The sequence below is a fragment of the Cibotium barometz genome, chromosome 47, assembly GCF_041138505.1.
Source record: "Cibotium barometz isolate CiBa-2024 chromosome 47, ASM4113850v1, whole genome shotgun sequence".
In the NCBI taxonomy this organism is placed as follows: domain Eukaryota; kingdom Viridiplantae; phylum Streptophyta; class Polypodiopsida; order Cyatheales; family Cibotiaceae; genus Cibotium; species Cibotium barometz.
Genome location: NC_141092.1, coordinates 44,513,380 through 44,530,607, shown reverse-complemented (window position 1 = coordinate 44,530,607; position 17,228 = coordinate 44,513,380).

Here is a 17,228-nt window from a genome sequence, read left to right as displayed (position 1 = left end):
GATAAAGTTGCAACTGCTGACGGAGAGTCAATGGAGGACGTCTCGCGTAGCAAGGTCGGCCGAGGTCTTGACCAGCCTCGGTTCGATTAAAATGGTGAGCTTCCGGTACGGTGGATGAGGGACCAAGGAAGCGGCCTATGAGTGAAGCGCTAGGTCACCTGCGAAGGATCCTAGAGGGTGCTGACCATACGGTGCTCGGGCTCTGGGTCGCCCAGGATACCCACGCGTGCGTCGAGGAAGATATTGGAACAAGGAGTAAGAGTTGTTTTCTGGAACCGGGCATGGATCTGGTTGACTGACCTTGCTGGTCCTCAACGGATGAGTCCATGGCTCTTTTATATGGATCTGTTGGTTGATCTTGCTGATCTTCAACGAGAGTCCATCTTGATAAGTGATTATATTGTTGAGTATTATGGGCTAGGAACTATTGAAACGGCCCCTGTGTGGACAGGTGGTGAGCGTTCTAGTTGCCAATGATGCCATAGATACTCTGATGAAGGAATGATGGGAAATTATGAATCAACTGGATAATTTGGGAGATTGTGATCAGTGGTACTATGGTTTCATTAAAGGATTGTTTTAAAGTTAGCTGATGCTAAGAAAAAGGCAATTTTCATATTGGGTGTGTAAGTGGTGTGGCTAGTTTTATGTTTGCATGAAATTCCGGCTAGGGGGCCTTGGAACTCTTTTCCTTGGTACCCGGGACAAAACCTAACCAAATTCCAAATTGGATCCCATCACTACAGTGGTTGGGCGGTTGGCTAACCCATGGGATCGGATGGGGTTAGGCTGGACTGATGGATCCGTAAATCGAGACTCAATTTCTGTTATTACGATAGATAAAGTAAATCCCGGATAGAAATTGTTCTATGGATAGGAATCAACGGCTGTGCCTCCTTGGTGGGGAAAAAAGCGTTGATCCCAATGATCCAAGTGCAAGTTTCTTCCTTGATCTGACCAAGTATCTTTATAGATGCAGTCGGATCTGTTGATCAGTAAGAGTTTTGACTACGTTAGAGTAAAAATTATCCTGGTGGAATCGCCCGTGCTTTCCGGATAAGGGAAGTTTTTCCGGGTCTGGTTTTGGAAAAACCGACGGATTAGTCTTTTGTCCGGATATCCATGGACGAGGCCCCGAGTGTGGGACCCTGCCTCGCGCAAGAAGTGCTACTTCCGCTGCTAGTACCCCGAATCCGTTGCGCGGTGGGAACAGGGATCTCACAGTTGGTATCAGAGCATTTGGTTAATAAAGATCAACTGAGAAGACAAACATGTCAAAGATTTATCAAGAAGCACAAAAAGGTTGTAATTGTGTGATATAATTCATACAATTTGATATTCAAACTGAAATTCGTAATTTGGTAATTGGGTCTTCAGATGGAAGTACCGCAATTATATAGAATCCCTGACTTGCTTGAGGCCTAGACATGATGGTATTTACCTTATAATTCCAAGAGCCACGACTACCTGTATATACCGAGAGTATACTGCAGCTCTTTACTGACAGTATATACGAGTAAATCTAAGACTTGAAATTATAAGCGTTAATGCTATCCAGATGATGAATTCGAATGTGGTTGATATGATTTTTAATTCTGTTTGAGAATTGATGAATTGAATTGGATTCTGATTGAAAATTTTGATTGAAAAATGATGATTTCTGAAATTAGTTGAAATATAAAAATCTGAACAAAACCACAATGAGGATGAATGGGACGAGTCCCAGTGATGATATTCATAACTGGAATGATGATAATGAATTCAGCAAATCACTATGAGATTAGTGGGTTGTGCTGTCAAATTGTTACTGTTAACACTTGATCAGTAGATCAAGTTAAGGAATGACAAATTGAGAACTTGCTTGACTGAAATTCCCGTGGAGGAATGTTCAGAAGGAAATTTTTCGGTCTAATGGACCATTATCATGTTAAAGATATGAATGATATGATTTGAATATTAATGATGAGTTCTATATAAGGGATATTTATCCCAGTGTTCTGCTGGGTTGACCAGAATATAAGGAACCCCAAAATAAAATTGGATGTTAAGAAAAAGAGTTGTCCTCTACCTTGCGAGATGAGGACATCTCGCACTTTTTAAGTGGGGTAGAATGTAAGATTCCTCCCCAGCCTTCGAGGTATACAGGAGTAAGAATCTCCCATTCTGATCTTATAATTATTCCCTCTCTAAAATAAAAGAAAGTTCTGTTTAACAAAGGAAGACCCTTTTCCTAGAATACTTCTCAAGAGTCCCACCTGTTTTAAGGATTCAGAACAATGAGTTCAGAAGTGAGAATCGATGTTTTGGATATCAAGGTTTTGGTCTTCATTCGAGTATGGCCCAAAAGAAGTTCTTTATCTCTTGGGGAGTATATGAAGTTATCCCCCAGATATTGCGAGCCTTATATCTGAATTCAATGAAAGTAGGTGACTTAGCCTACAAGCTTCTTTTATCTCTTCATCTCAAAATTCTTAATGCCTTCTATAGAAAAATGTGTCAAACCCAAATCATGGAAAGACGGTAAAACTTCAGTGGCAAGTTACCGTTGGCTTCTAAGTTACGCTAGCTCCTTCCTTTATATAAGTCGTAACTTTTACTTGTCGCTCACAGTAATCTTACTTCCATCGATCTCCTTTCTTTCTTAATCTCCTTCATGGCTTGGCAACAAGAACTAGTTTTATCCCTAATGATTTCTCACCTTCAAGACGCAAGGGAGTCTGTGAAGAAAGATTTTATAGAGCAGTATGAGCGCTCACTTTTCCCTCACTTGGGAACTTCTGTAGCGCAGACAAAATGGCGGACCTATCAAGACATAACTAGGGTAACACCCTGGGGTCAGCAGCACTTTCGTAACAATGTCCGCTTGGCCATGGTTATTGAAGCTTTGGGTTTGGGTCCCCGATACTACTGCGTCATGAGATCAAGGCATCCTGGGTTTTCTGAGCGGGTCTTCTTACTGGCGTGTTTTCTTCCTCATGAGAAGATATGCCTTTACCCCGTTTTTGGCTTGCCTCTCAGAGGTCCTTTTGTTAGAACACCTCATACCACTGAGATAGGCGCAGCAATAACCCACAGAATCATTCCCATAGATGAGTTACCTTATACTTGTGCAGCTTGTGAGGACTGCTTTTGTGATCATATGATGGACGGGCTTATGGAAGTGTAAAGAGTTCTTCTATCTTTACTGTATAAGTTCCGAGAATGAATAAAGTTTAAATCTTGTTCTTATTTTGAATCTTACTCTCTTTAAGACGTTTCTTGGTGGTTAATCTTGATTAAAATTTTTCTCTAAGTCTCATATTCGTGAATCTTGCGAAATTATCACAAGTTGCGAGATGAGGACATCTCGCGTTTTTTAAGTGGGGTAGAATGTAAGATTCCTCCCCCACCCCCTTTTTGATATCTAGTATCTTTCCCTGTAATCAATCCCTCTTCAGAAATATAAAGACCTTGTTTCTATCTGTTTTAGCCTAGAGAGAGAAAAATATTCTAGAGAGAGAATATTCAGATTTTGAATATTTTTGGATAGAAAAATATCTCTTCTAATTCAGATGAGTTCCCCTGAAACAAAAATTCAAAAAGAATTTTCCAATGTGCAATTAGAATTAATTGAAAATAGGTATAAAGAACCTTAGCCTAAGGGTCTAGATTTTCAGAAATCTTTAGACTATGGTCCAATTAAGGTTCCTATGGACCAATAGTATCAATCCATGTGTAGGGAGGAGATAAATCCAACTTGTAAAAAAAGAAAATACCCAAAAATGAGTAAATGCTCACATGAGGTGAAGAGTTGAAAATGTACAAGGTTTATTAGTAAAAAACTATGTGCAATATTAAAAATATGAGATATTTTGGGTATAATGATTTTATTATGACACATATGTAAGGAAGGGGAGTCCCTTAAATGCTCACATAAGATGAAGAGTTGAAAATGTACAAGGTTTATTAGTAAAAAACTATGAGCAATATTAAAATGATGCCATTATGACACATATGTAAGGAAGGGGAATTCTTTAAAGGAGGTGCATATTTCACATAAGATGAAGAGTTGAAAATGTACAAGGTTTATTAGTAAAAAAACTATGAGCAATATTAAAATGATTCCATTATGACACATATGTAAGGAAGGGGAATTCTTTAAAGGAGGTGCATATTTCACATAAGATGAAGAGTTGAAAATGTACAAGGTTTATTAGTAAAAAAAAACTATGAGCAATATTAAAATGATTCCATTATGACACATATGTAAGGAAGGGGAGTTCTTTAAAGGAGGTGCATATTTCACATGCTTGAATGAGTTTTAAACTCATAAAAATTGAGATATTTCATCTCTCCTCTCTCCTCATTCAAGTCTAGTTCCAAAAAGTTAGCTTAACTGACCTAAAAATGGTCAAATATTGACCAAACTGATTTAGAAAATTCTAGAATCAGTTTGTTTTGGTTAGGAGCTCAATTTTTCCTATAAATAGAAGCCTCCCCCTTGTTGAAAAATAGTTAGTGTTTATGCATCGTTACTCTACTCCACCTAAGCCAAGAACTGTGAATTCATTTAATAATTCACTAGTTTTTGGAGCTTCCCTCTTTCTTCAATCCCCATTAGTGGCTCCATCAACATACTTAACCAATTGATTGGTTGGGGGCCTCTACCGTGAACAAAGAATCAAGCAAGTTGTAAGGTAGTTAGTGAATATTGATCTTTCTATAATTTCTCAATGTTTCTCTCTTCTCAACCCCTCTCAAGCTTGAGAAGTTTAATTGGTATGGTTTTTCTTTAAATACTATTGAAGTTTGAATAGTAGTGAAGAGTTACATAAGTTAATAAATGCTATTGAAGTTAATTTTCATTTATGTTTAAATTCTAATGATTTTTATGTAAACTCTCTCTCTCACTCAAGAAATGGTCATACTCATGACCCGTTCTCAATCCAAATCAAGCTTTTCATAAAGCTTTTCCTTAACCCAAGATTAAGCTATGCTTGAGGCCAATTTAATGGCTTTTTTCTATGCTTTTAGTTTATGCATATTGATGATTCAATCCACTATAGATTAATGATCCAATTAGAGATCATTTTAATTATTTTCTTAATGATAAGCTTTATCCCTTAGAAAAAATTGAGATTTATCAGTCATAGCAGCGGAGCTATGGCAAAATTTTTATAAAAATTATGCATAAAATAATTTCATTCAAAGCATAAAAAGAGGACTTCCTACCATATTCTAGGAATTATCATCCTAGATTAATTGAAAGAATTTCATTATAATCATGGAGAAATTGAATTTTAATATCATGCATAAAGGATAATTTTTTTATATCAAAAGTGTTACTTTTATCATTTTTAATTTTCATGCATAGAAGTATGCATAAAGGAAAAATTTTTATATCAAAAGTGTTACTTTTATCATTTTTTTTAATTTTTCATGCATAGAAGTATGCATAAAGAAAAAATTTTATATCAAAAGTGATACTTTTATCATTTTTAATTTTCATGCATAGAAGTATGCATAAAGGATAATTTTTTTATATTAAAAGTGTTATTTTTATCATTTCTAATTTTCATGCATAGAAGGATGCATAAAGGAAAAATTTTTATATCAAAAGTGTTACTTTTATCATTTTTAATTTTCATACATAGAAGTATGCATAAAGGATAATTTTTTTATATATCAAAAGTGTTACTTTTATCATATTGGATTTCATGCATAGAGGTATGCATAAAAGTTGAATATTTTATTATAAAAGTGTTACTTTTAGCATAATTGAATTTCATGCATAGAGGTATGCATAAAAGATATGGGAAGTGATAAGATATGATAAGATGCATGTGGATGTGGATGTGGATGTATGAATGTGGATGTATGGATGTGAATGTGGATGTGGATGTGAATGTATGAATGTGGATGTATGGATGTGGATGTGGATGTATGAATGTGGATGTATGGATGTGAATGTGGGTGTGGATGTGGATGTATGAATGTGGATGTATGGATGTGAATGAGGATGTGGATGTGGATGCATGGATGTAAATGTGGATTTGTATGTATGGATGTAGGCATGTAGATGTGGATGCATGAATGTGGATGTATGGATGTGAATGAGGATATAGATGTGGATGTATGGATGTGAATGTGCATGTAGATATGGATGTATAGATGTGAATGAGAATGTGGATGTGGATGTGGATGTGGATGTATGTATGTATGTATGTGGATGTGGATGTATGAATGAGGACGTGATAATGTATGTATGCATGTGGATGTGGATATGGATGTGTATGTATGAATGTGGATATGGGATGTGGATGTATAAATGAGGATGTGAAAATGGAGATAAGCATGTAGATGTGGATGTATGGATGTGAATGTGGGTGTGGATGTGGATGTATGAATGTGGATGTATGGATGTGAATGAGGATGTGGATGTGGATGCATGGATGTAAATGTGGATTTGTATGTATGGATGTAGGCATGTAGATGTGGATGCATGAATGTGGATGTATGGATGTGAATGAGGATATAGATGTGGATGTATGGATGTGAATGTGCATGTAGATATGGATGTATAGATGTGAATGAGAATGTGGATGTGGATGTGGATGTGGATGTATGTATGTATGTATGTGGATGTGGATGTATGAATGAGGACGTGATAATGAATGTATGCATGTGGATGTGGATATGGATGTGTATGTATGAATGCGGATATGGATGTGGATATGGATGTGTATGTATGAATGTGGATATGGGATGTGGATGTATAAATGAGGATGTGAAAATGGAGATAAGCATGTAGATGTGGATGTATGGATGTGAATGTGGATGTGGATGTGGATGTATGGATGTGGATATGGATGTGAATATATGATATGTGATGTGAAGGAATCTGAAGTGAAGAGATGGAAAATGATATGATTGGATGAGTACACATATAAATGAAATGTGGAATAAGTAATGTGGATTGCATGAGGGATAATGTGGAAAAATGAGAGTTAATATAGAAATTGTATTTGTAAACTGTTTGTAAATGCTGTTTGTAAATGGCTGTTTTATGTCAAGAATGCTGGGAAAGCATTTTGACCGTCTTGTGATTAAGGTCGTGGAGACCTAACTGATAAAGTTGCAACTGCTGACGGAGAGTCAATGGAGGACGTCTCGCGTAGCAAGGTCGGCCGAGGTCTTGACCAGCCTCGGTTCGATTAAAATGGTGAGCTTCCGGTACGGTGGATGAGGGACCAAGGAAGCGGCCTATGAGTGAAGCGCTAGGTCACCTGCGAAGGATCCTAGAGGGTGCTGACCATACGGTGCTCGGGCTCTGGGTCGCCCAGGATACCCACGCGTGCGTCGAGGAAGATATTGGAACAAGGAGTAAGAGTTGTTTTCTGGAACCGGGCATGGATCTGGTTGACTGACCTTGCTGGTCCTCAACGGATGAGTCCATGGCTCTTTTATATGGATCTGTTGGTTGATCTTGCTGATCTTCAACGAGAGTCCATCTTGATAAGTGATTATATTGTTGAGTATTATGGGCTAGGAACTATTGAAACGGCCCCTGTGTGGACAGGTGGTGAGCGTTCTAGTTGCCAATGATGCCATAGATACTCTGATGAAGGAATGATGGGAAATTATGAATCAACTGGATAATTTGGGAGATTGTGATCAGTGGTACTATGGTTTCATTAAAGGATTGTTTTAAAGTTAGCTGATGCTAAGAAAAAGGCAATTTTCATATTGGGTGTGTAAGTGGTGTGGCTAGTTTTATGTTTGCATGAAATTCCGGCTAGGGGGCCTTGGAACTCTTTTCCTTGGTACCCGGGACAAAACCTAACCAAATTCCAAATTGGATCCCATCACTACAGTGGTTGGGCGGTTGGCTAACCCATGGGATCGGATGGGGTTAGGCTGGACTGATGGATCCGTAAATCGAGACTCAATTTCTGTTATTACGATAGATAAAGTAAATCCCGGATAGAAATTGTTCTATGGATAGGAATCAACGGCTGTGCCTCCTTGGTGGGGAAAAAAGCGTTGATCCCAATGATCCAAGTGCAAGTTTCTTCCTTGATCTGACCAAGTATCTTTATAGATGCAGTCGGATCTGTTGATCAGTAAGAGTTTTGACTACGTTAGAGTAAAAATTATCCTGGTGGAATCGCCCGTGCTTTCCGGATAAGGGAAGTTTTTCCGGGTCTGGTTTTGGAAAAACCGACGGATTAGTCTTTTGTCCGGATATCCATGGACGAGGCCCCGAGTGTGGGACCCTGCCTCGCGCAAGAAGTGCTACTTCCGCTGCTAGTACCCCGAATCCGTTGCGCGGTGGGAACAGGGATCTCACATCAGATGTACTCTCAGTTTTGGTCTCATAGGCCATTATGGCTTTAGAGATGTTAATATATCATTTCATTTCATTTGTCTTCTCTATCATCTATTTATTGTTTTCATCAATCACCATGTTTCTAGAAGGTGTTTAGGGCTAAAAGAAGACTCCCATAGCTTCCACACGTAACATTGGTATCAAAGATTTAGGTTAGTTTGGAGATATTGTTGCTGCCCATGTCCCACCGATCCTTATTGCATTGCGCATGGACCAAGCAACATTGTTTCAGCATTAGCCTGAGCAAGGCTAAACACCAATTAAGTCCTAGATGAAGTTGCACAGGTCCAAGGTATAGGAAAGTGCACAGGTACGAGGCCCAAGGAAAGGAACACAAGACATGAAAAAATTCCGTAGAGGTTGGTTGGTGTTGTTCCACAAAGCCCAATGGAATGTTAGTCTTGTGAGTCGGGTGCCACTCTCGGGGTCAATCAGGAAAGGATTTCAGGTAATGATTCTAGGGGGAGGTTGATCCTCCAAGGGGTAGAGTGAGAGTGCCAGACTCAATACTCAGGACAAGAGATAGTGTTCAGGGAGGATAGGGCACAGATGTAAAAGGGACTAGATGGAACAAATGCATAGACCTTCATCAGAGTTAGAGTGGATTTGGAGACCGGTTGAGGTGTAAAAGGTTGCTAGAGGGAAGGATAAGAAGGGGACTCCAGGAATAGAGAATGGGATGATGATAGTCATCCGAGAACATAGATTCGAATTCCATCATCAAGTTTAGTAGAGGGGGATGTCATGTACAAGACATGTGCACGACTAATCCCACGCTAATTCTGAAGATGCAACATGATAAAGACAGAGCATAATAGGATTTTTGGAGCATAGGTTGCTATTATGAGGGATTTGAATGTTGGTGGATAAGGATGCTATCCATGAGCACATGAATGAGGAATAAGACATGTCAGAGCACATGAAAGAGCACATGAAAGAGCATAGGTTGCTATTATGAGGGATTTGAATGTTGGTCGATAAGGATGCTTGTGAGGTCCCCCTGTTCCCACCGAGCAACGGATTCGGGTACTAGCAGCGGAAGTAGCTCTTCTCGCAGGGGACAGGGATCCCACATTCGGGGCCTCGTCCACGGATATCCGGACAAGAGACTAATCCGTCGGTTTTTCCAAAACCGAACCCGGAAAAAACTTCCCTTACCCGGAAAGCACGGGCGATTCCACCAGGATAATTTTTTACTCTAACGTAGTCAAGATCATTGCTGATCACGCTGATCCAACTGCACCTATAAAGATACTCGGTCGGATCAAGGAAGAAACTTGCACTTGGATCATTGGGATCAACGCTTTTTTCCCCATCAAGAGGCACAGCCGTTGATTCCTATCCATAGAACAATTACTATCCGGGACTTACTTCATCTATCGTAATAACAGAAATTGAGTCTCGGTTTACGGATCCATCAGTCCAGCCTAACCCCATCCGATCCCATGGGTTAGCCAACCGCCCAACCACTGTAGTGATGGGATCCAATTTGGAATTTGGTTAGGTTTTGTCCCGGGTACCAAGGAAAAGAGTTCCAAGGCCCCCTAGCCGGAATTTCATGCAAACATAAAACTAGCCACACCACTTACACACCCAATATGAAAATTGCCTTTTTCTTAGCATCAGCTAACTTTAAAACAATCCTTTAATGAAACCATAGTACCACTGATCACAATCTCCCAAATTATCCAGTTGATTCATAATGTCCCATCATTCCTTCATCAGAGTATCTATGGCATCATTGGCAACTAGAACGCTCACCACCTGTCCACACAGAGGCCGTTTCCATAGTTCCTAGCCCATAATACTCGGCAATATAATCACTTATCAAGATGGACTCTCGTTGAAGATCAGCAAGATCAACCAACAGATCCATATAAAAGAGCCATGGACTCATCCGTTGAGGACCAGCAAGGTCAGTCAACCAGATCCATGCCCGGTTTCACAAAACAACTCTTACTCCTTGTTCCAATATCTTCCTCGACGCACGCGTGGGTATCCTGGGCGACCCAGAGCCCGAGCACCGTATGGTCAGCACCCTCTAGGATCCTTCGCAGGTGACCTAGCGCTTCACTCATAGGCCGCTTCCTTGGTCCCTCATCCACCGTACCGGAAGCTCACCATTTTAATCGAACCGAGGCTGGTCAAGACCTCGGCCGACCTTGCTACGCGAGACGTCCTCCATTGACTCTCCGTCAGCAGTTGCAACTTTATCAGTTAGGTCTCCACGACCTTAATCACAAGACGGTCAAAATGCTTTCCCAGCATTCTTGACATAAAACAGCCATTTACAAACAGCATTTACAAACAGTTTACAAATACAATTTCTATATTAACTCTCATTTTTCCACATTATCCCTCATGCAATCCACATTACTTATTCCACATTTCATTTATATGTGTACTCATCCAATCATATCATTTTCCATCTCTTCACTTTAGATTCCTTCACATCACATATCATATATTCACATCCATATCCACATCCATACATCCACATCCACATCCACATTCACATCCATACATCCACATCTACATGCTTATCTCCATTTTCACATCCTCATTTATACATCCACATCCCATATCCACATTCATACATACACATCCATATCCACATCCATATCCGCATTCATACATACACATCCATATCCACATCCACATGCATACATTCATTATCACGTCCTCATTCATACATCCACATCCACATACATACATACATACATCCACATCCACATCCACATTCTCATTCACATCTATACATCCATATCTACATGCACATTCACATCCATACATCCACATCTATATCCTCATTCACATCCATACATCCACATTCATGCATCCACATCTACATGCCTACATCCATACATACACATCCACATTTACATCCATGCATCCACATCCACATCCTCATTCACATCCATACATCCACATTCATACATTCACATCCACATCCACATTCACATCCATACATCCACATCTACATGCTTATCTGCATTTTCACATCCTCATTTATACATCCACATCCCATATCCACATTCATACATACACATCCATATCCACATCCACATGCATACATACATCCACATCCACATTCCCATTCACATATAGACATCCATATCTACATGTACATTCACATCCATACATCCACATCTATATCCTCATTCACATCCATACATCCACATTCATGCATCCACATCTACATGCTTATCTCCATTTTCACATCCTCATTTATACATCCACATCCCATATCCACATTCATACATACACATCCATATCCACATCCACATGCATACATACATCCACATCCACATTCCCATTCACATATATACATCCATATCTACATGCACATTCACATCCATACATCCACATCTATATCCTCATTCACATCCATACATCCACATTCATGCATCCACATCTACATGCTTATCTCTATTTTCACATCCTCATTTATACATCCACATCCCATATCCACATTCATACATACACATCCATATCCGCATCCACATGCATACATACATCCACATCCACATTCCCATTCACATATATACATCTTTATCTACAAGTACATTCACATCCATACATCCACATCTATATCCTCATTCACATCCATACATCCACATTCATGCATCCACATCTACATGCATACATCCATACACCCACATCCACATTTACATCCATGCATCCACATCTACATCCTCATTCACATCCATACATCCACATTCATACATCCATACATCCACATTCATACATCCACATCCACATCCACATTCACATCCATACATCCACATCCACATTCATACATCCACATCCACATCCACATTCACATCCATACATCCACATTCATACATCCACATCCACATCCACATGCATCTTATCATATCTTATCACTTCCCATATCTTTTATGCATACCTCTATGCATGAAATTCAATTATGCTAAAAGTAACACTTTTATAATAAAATATTCAACTTTTATGCATACCTCTATGCATGAAATCCAATATGATAAAAGTAACACTTTTGATATAAAAAAATTATCCTTTATGCATACTTCTATGCATGAAAAATTAAAAAATGATAAAAGTAACACTTTTGATATAAAAATTTTTCCTTTATGCATACTTATATGCATGAAAATTAAAAATGATAAAAGTAACACTTTTGATATAAAAAAATTATCCTTTATGCATGATATTAAAATTCAATTTCTCCATGATTATAATGAAATTCTTTCAATTAATCTAGGATGATAATTCCTAGAATATGGTAGGAAGTCCTCTTTTTATGCTTTGAATGAAATTATTTTATGCATAATTTTTATAAAATTTTTGCCATAGCTCCGCTGCTATGACTGATAAATCTCAATTTTTTCTAAGGGATAAAGCTTATCATTAAGGAAATAATTAAAATGATCTCTAATTGGATCATTAATCTATAGTGGATTGAATCATCAATATGCATAAACTAAAAGCATAGAAAAAAGTCATTAAATTGGCCTCAAGCATAGCTTAATCTTGGGTTAAGGAAAAGCTTTATGAAAAGCTTGATTTGGATTGAGAACGGGTCATGAGTATGACCATTTCTTACAACTTGCTTGATTCTTTGTTCACGGTAGAGGCCCCCAACCAATCAATTGGTTAAGTATGTTGATGGAGCCACTAATGGGGATTGAAGAAAGAGGGAAGCTCTAAAAACTAGTGAATTATTAAATGAATTCACAGTTCTTGGCTTAGGTGGAGTAGAGTAACGATGCATAAACACTAACTATTTTTCAACAAGGGGGAGGCTTCTATTTATAGGAAAAATTGAGCTCCTAACCAAACAAACTGATTCTAGAATTTTCTAAATCAGTTTGGTCAATATTTGACCATTTTTAGGTCAGTTAAGCTAACTTTTTGGAACTAGACTTGAATGAGGAGAGAGGAGAGATGAAATATCTCAATTTTTATGAGTTTAAAACTCATTCAAGCATGTGAAATATGCACCTCCTTTAAAGAACTCCCCTTCCTTACATATGTGTCATAATGGCATCATTTTAATATTGCTCATAGTTTTTTACTAATAAACCTTGTACATTTTCAACTCTTCATCTTATGTGAAATATGCACCTCCTTTAAAGAACTCCCCTTCCTTACATATGTCATACTTTTAATATTGCTCAGAATTTTTTTACTAATAAACCTTGTACATTTTCAACTCTTCATCTTATGTGAAATATGCACCTCCTTTAAAGAACTCCTCTTCCTTACATATGTCATACTTTTAATATTGCTCATAATTTTTTACTAATAAACCTTGTACATTTTCAACTCTTCATCTTATGTGAAATATGCACCTCCTTTAAAGAATTCCCCTTCCTTACATATGTCATATTTTTAATATTGCTCATAGTTTTTTACTAATAAACCTTGTACATTTTCAACTCTTCACCTCATGTGAGCATTTACTCATTTTTGGGTATTTTCTTTTTACAAGTTGGATTTATCTCCTCCCTACACATGGATTGATGCTATTGGTCCATAGGAACCTTAATTGGACCATAGTCTAAAGATTTCTGAAAATCTAGACCCTTAGGCTAAGGTTCTTTATAGCTATTTTCAATTAATTCCAATTGCACATTGGAAAATTCTTTTTGAATTTCTGTTTCAGGGGAACTCATCTGAATTAGAAGAGATATTTTTCTATCCAAAAATATTCAAAATCTGAATATTCTCTCTCTAGAATATTTTTCTCTCTCTAGGCTAAAACAGATAGAAACAAGGTCTTTATATTTCTGAAGAGGGATTGATTACAGGGAAAGATACTAGACATCAAAAAGGGGGTGGGGGAGGAATCTTACATTCTACCCCACTTAAAAAACGCGAGATGTCCTCATCTCGCAAACTGGGATAATTTCGCAAGATGCACGAATTATGAGACTTAGAGAAAAATTTAAATCAGGATTAACCACCAAGAAAAAGTCTCAAAGAGAGCAAGATTCAAGATAAGAACAAGATTTAAACTTTATTCATTCTCGAAACTTATACAGTAAAGATAGAAGAACTCTTTACACTTCCATAAGCCCGTCCATCATATGATCACAAAAGCAGTCCTCACAAGCTGCACAAGTATAAGGTAACTCATCTATGGGAATGATTCTGTGGGTTATTGCTGCGCCTATCTCAGTGGTATGAGGTGTTCTAACAAAAGGACCTCTGAGAGGCAAGCCAAAAACGGGGTAAAGGCATATCTTCTCATGAGGAAGAAAACACGCCAGTAAGAAGACCCGCTCAGAAAACCCAGGATGCCTTGATCTCATGACGCAGTAGTATCGGGGACCCAAACCCAAAGCTTCAATAACCATGGCCAAGCGGACATTGTTACGAAAGTGCTGCTGACCCCAGGGTGTTACCCTAGTTATGTCTTGATAGGTCCGCCATTTGGTCTGCGCTACAGAAGTTCCCAAGTGAGGGAAAAGTGAGCGCTCATACTGTTCTATAAAATCCTTCTTCACAGACTCACTTGCGTCTTGAAGGTGAGGAATCATTATGGATAAAACTAATTTCTGTTGCCAAGCCATGAAGGAGATTAGGAAGAAAGGAGATCGATGGGAGTAAGATTACTGTGAGCGACAAGTAAAAGTTACGACTTATATAAAGGAAGGAGCTAGCGTAACTTAGAAGCCAACGGTAGCTTGCCACTGAAGTTTTACCGTCTTTCCATGATTTGGGTTTGGCACAATTTTCTATAGAAGGCATTAAGAACTTTGAGATGAGGAGATAAAAGAAGCTCGTAAGCTAAGTCACTTACTTTCTTTGAAGTCAGATAAGGCTCACAATATCTGGGGGATAACTTCTTAAACTCCCCAATAGATAAAGAACTTCTTTTGTGCCGTACTCGAATGAAGACCAAAACCTTGGTATCCAAAACACCGATTTTCACTTCTGAACTCATTGTTCTGAATCCTTAAAACAGCATGACTCCTGAGAAGTATTCTAGGGAAAGGGTCTTCCTTTTTTTTTTTAAAACAAAATCTTTCTTTTATTTTTGAGAGGGAATAATTTTAAGATCAAAAAGGGAGATTCTTACTCCTGTATGCCTCGAAGGCTGGGGAGGAATCTTACATTCTACCCCACTTAAAAAAGTGCGAGATGTCCTCATCTCGCCAAGTAGAGGACAACTCTTTTTCTTAAGATCCAATTTATTCTAGGGTTCCTTATATTCTGGTCAACCCAACAGAATACGGGGATAAATATCCCTTATATAGAACTCATCATTAAATAAATTCATTTCAGATCATATCATTCATATCTTTAACACGATAATGGTCCATCAGATCGAAATTTTTTCTTTCTGAACATTCCTCCAACGGGAATTTCAGTCAAGCAAGTTTTCAATTTGTCATCCCTTAACTTGATATACCGAGTCAAGTGTTAACAGTAGTACTTTGATAGCACAATCCACTAATCTCATAGTGATTTGTTGAAATCATTATCATCATTTATCATTACAGGGACTCGTCCCATTCATCCTCATTGCGGTTTTGCTCAAGTTATTATATTTCAACTAAATTTCAAAAATCATCATTTTTCAATCAGAATCCCAATCAATTCATCAGTTCCCAAACAGAATTAAAAATCATATCAACCACATTCAAATTCATCATCTGGATAGCATTAATGCTTATAATTTCAAGTCTTAGATTTACTCGTATATACTGTCAGTAAAGAGCTGCAGTTATACTCTCGGTATATACGGATAGTCACGGCCCTTGGAATTATAAGGTAAATATCATCATGTCTAGGCCTCAAGCAAGTCAAGGATTCTATATAATTGCGGTACTTCCATCTGAAGACCCAATTACCAAATTACGAATTTCAATTTGAATATCAAATTGTATGAATTATATCACACAATTACAACCTTTTTGTGTTTCTTGATAAATTTCTGACCTATTTGTCTTCTCAATTGATCTTTATTAACCAAATGCTCTGATACCAACTGTGAGGTCCCCCTGTTCCCACCGAGCAACGGATTCGGGTACTAGCAGCGGAAGTAGCTCTTCTCGCAGGGGACAGGGGTCCCACATTCGGGGCCTCGTCCACGGATATCCGGACAAGAGACTAATCCGTCGGTTTTTCCAAAACCGAACCCGGAAAAAACTTCCCTTACCCGGAAAGCACGGGCGATTCCACCAGGATAATTTTTTACTCTAACGTAGTCAAGATCATTGCTGATCACGCTGATCCAACTGCACCTATAAAGATACTCGGTCGGATCAAGGAAGAAACTTGCACTTGGATCATTGGGATCAACGCTTTTTTCCCCATCAAGAGGCACAGCCGTTGATTCCTATCCATAGAACAATTACTATCCGGGACTTACTTCATCTATCGTAATAACAGAAATTGAGTCTCGGTTTACGGATCCATCAGTCCAGCCTAACCCCATCCGATCCCATGGGTTAGCCAACCGCCCAACCACTGTAGTGATGGGATCCAATTTGGAATTTGGTTAGGTTTTGTCCCGGGTACCAAGGAAAAGAGTTCCAAGGCCCCCTAGCCGAAATTTCATGCAAACATAAAACTAGCCACACCACTTACACACCCAATATGAAAATTGCCTTTTTCTTAGCATCAGCTAACTTTAAAACAATCCTTTAATGAAACCATAGTACCACTGATCACAATCTCCCAAATTATCCAGTTGATTCATAATGTCCCATCATTCCTTCATCAGAGTATCTATGGCATCATTGGCAACTAGAACGCTCACCACCTGTCCACACAGAGGCCGTTTCCATAGTTCCTAGCCCATAATACTCGGCAATATAATCACTTATCAAGATGGACTCTCGTTGAAGATCAGCAAGATCAACCAACA